This window comes from Natator depressus, chromosome 8 (assembly GCF_965152275.1).
Source record: "Natator depressus isolate rNatDep1 chromosome 8, rNatDep2.hap1, whole genome shotgun sequence".
NCBI lineage: Eukaryota > Metazoa > Chordata > Testudines > Cheloniidae > Natator > Natator depressus.
In genome coordinates this window covers 20,520,554-20,523,418 of record NC_134241.1, presented here as the reverse complement: position 1 = coordinate 20,523,418, position 2,865 = coordinate 20,520,554, and positions in this window count along the sequence as shown.

Genomic DNA, 2,865 nt, shown 5'->3' with positions numbered 1-2,865 from the left:
TTGAGATTGTCACTTCAGACAAGAAATAGCTCATGTAATGGGGTGAGGGACGTTATCCCCTACAAATGATCATAAAATTAGAAATGAGAATGGTGATCTCCTGTTTGCTTTAAAGAAACAATTTATTCATCTGATTGTCTGATTTTCTGTAAAGTCTGTGTGGCTGTCTGCCCACTTGTGCTGAGAGGATGTTAAAAACTATAGTCACATTTTCAAATATAGGCATATTGTTTGCATTGGCAAAACTCAGATAAATGCAAGTTTCAGGTGTGTAGTAGGTGCACATGCAACTTTCTGACCTGCAGTATAGATGTCTACATTTGATTGCTTGGCCCTTGGTGTACAATGGACTAGTACTCATCTGGGAGCCAAAGGAGAACTATCTTCTCCTATGTGAATGTACAGCACCTAACACAATGGAGCCCCAATCTCAGCCAGGGCTTCTAGATGCTGCTGTAACACAAATAATAACGGTTGTTGCTTCATTCTTCTTAGGAATTTCCCCAAATCCAGGGAGAAGGAAGGTGTTTTGCTGCTTTTCAGAGCCACTTGATTTGGGGTGAGAGGTGGTTCCAGAGTGGGTAATGGCAGCTGGTAACCCAGCAGCCCTGCATTTACCTCCATCATTGTTTTTCCCTTTTAAAATGTTTAAGAATTTAAAACTCCCCTGCTTTCTATTTCAAGCAAAGGCACAGCCCTCCAGTGCCCTCAGTAAACCCCCATCTGTAAAATGAAACCTTGTCTTTTTTAATTCCTGATGAGTGAGTTTAAAATTGGCAATGACCATTCAATGGAGGCAGAGCACACTCCCCCTTCCAAGTCATTAATGTCTCCTGACACCCTTTAACACTCCCCTCCTGTTTAGTTGCCTTTCCTCCACCTTTTTCCTAGTGCTTTCTCTCTTTAGTTGACTTGAAACCAAAAATCATGCATTTCACAATAAAAATGTCCACATCTTTCAGGAAGATCAGTTTGCACCAGGAATAGAGTGAACCATCCTTGGGATCCAGGCCAAGCCTATTAAAAATAGCTCAGTGTGTAGCCCTCGGTGCCATTAATCCACTCTGCCGTCTGTGTGGATGGACAGATGGGTACCCCAATGAGCAGGCATGCCACAAACACAATGCCATAAATGACCATAGTGCTCTCCTTTGCACCAATTAGCTGCTGGTACACAGAGGGCTACATGCTGGTTAGCATCCTTCTTCTCTGATCCCTTCCTCCCTCCCATAGTCGGCTCCCCTTCCCCCACCTCAAACCAGCTCACATTGCATTTCACATTCCGAGAGCATAAGGAATGCATTAGCGCGGAATAAAAGTACAAGGAGCCCAAATGTAGGGCCCTGACGTCAACCATCATTGGAGTTTGGAAGAGAATCAGTAAACAGTGTAATGAAAGGAGGTTATAAAAAGACCATCTGGCTTTGGCTTCCATGGACAAGTCTCAAAAAAAAAAAAAAGAAGAAGAAAAAAAAGGTGCTGAAAGTTGAGGTTAGCTCTGCAATGAGGTGGCCACTGGCATCTGGAGGCAGTGATCAGTGTGAAGGGAATGACAGCAAAAAAGTAGAGGCTGAAAGGGTGTTTCTGCCTTTGAAATTGCTTCTGTCCTTGCAGTCCATTCCTGATCAGTTGAAGGGGGTGGGAATTATTGTGTAATGTGCTACATTGGATAGCTGGGTTCTTGAGAGGGTCCAGGGGGAGGCACGTGTGACGGGTTGGATCACAGAAGCCCCTTTGGGACTGCCACCTGATGTGCCTAGACTACCTCTGAGCCCGTTTTCCCTGCCAGCTTGGGACTTCAGTACCTTGTCTTGTTTGAGCCAGACACGCTTGCCTGCTGCAAACACAGAACCAAGTCTGAACCACGTCCCCCACAAGCTCCAGGCTTAACTGAAAACAGTTTAAGAAGTGCTCCTGTCTCCAGCACTCAGATACCCAGTTCCCAATGGGGTCCAAACCCCAAATAAATCCATTTACTAAATAAATCCCAGACTATGGGAGGGAGGAGGGGATCAGAGAAGAAGGATGCGAACTCATAAATTGTTCACTGATAGAGAGATATGCACAGCAGTTTGCCCCCCAGGTATTAATACTTACTCTGGGTTAATTAATAAGTAAAAAAATGATTTTATTAAATACAAGAAGTAGGATTTAAGTGGTTCCAAGTAATAACAGACAGAACAAAGTAAATTACCAAACAAAATAAAATAAAACGCGCAAGTCTAAGCCTAATACAGTAGGAAACTGAATGCAGGTAAATCTCACCCTCAGAGGTGTTCCAATAAGCTTCTTTGACAGACTAGCCTCCTAGTCTGGGTTCAACAATCACTCACACCCCTGTAGTTACTGGCCTTTGTTCCAGTTTCTTTCAGGCATCCTTTGGGGTGGAGAGGCTCTCTCTTGAGCCAGCTGAAGACAAAATGGAGGGGTTTCCCACGGGCTTATATAGCCTCCCTCTTGTGGGTAGAAACCCCTCTCTCCCCCTGTACAGAATTACAGCTACAAGATGGAGTCATATGGGCAAGTCACATGTCCAGGCATGACTCAGTTCTTTACAGGCCAACGCCATGTTAGCCCGAACATTCCCAGGAAAGCTCAGAAGTGGATTGGCGTCTATCAAGGTCCATTGTTGGCCAGGTACTCCCAATGACTTGAATAACCCTTTCACACTATGTTGACCAAATCTGCCTTAGGTGCTTTCTACAGCAAACACTTTAAATACAAGCATAGAGCCAATGCTCATAACTTCAGATATAAAAATGATACGTGCTTACGAATAGGATGAATACGTTTAGTAGAACATAACATTTGCAAAGATATGTTACATGGCATATGTAGCATAAAACATATTCCACTTATGTCATA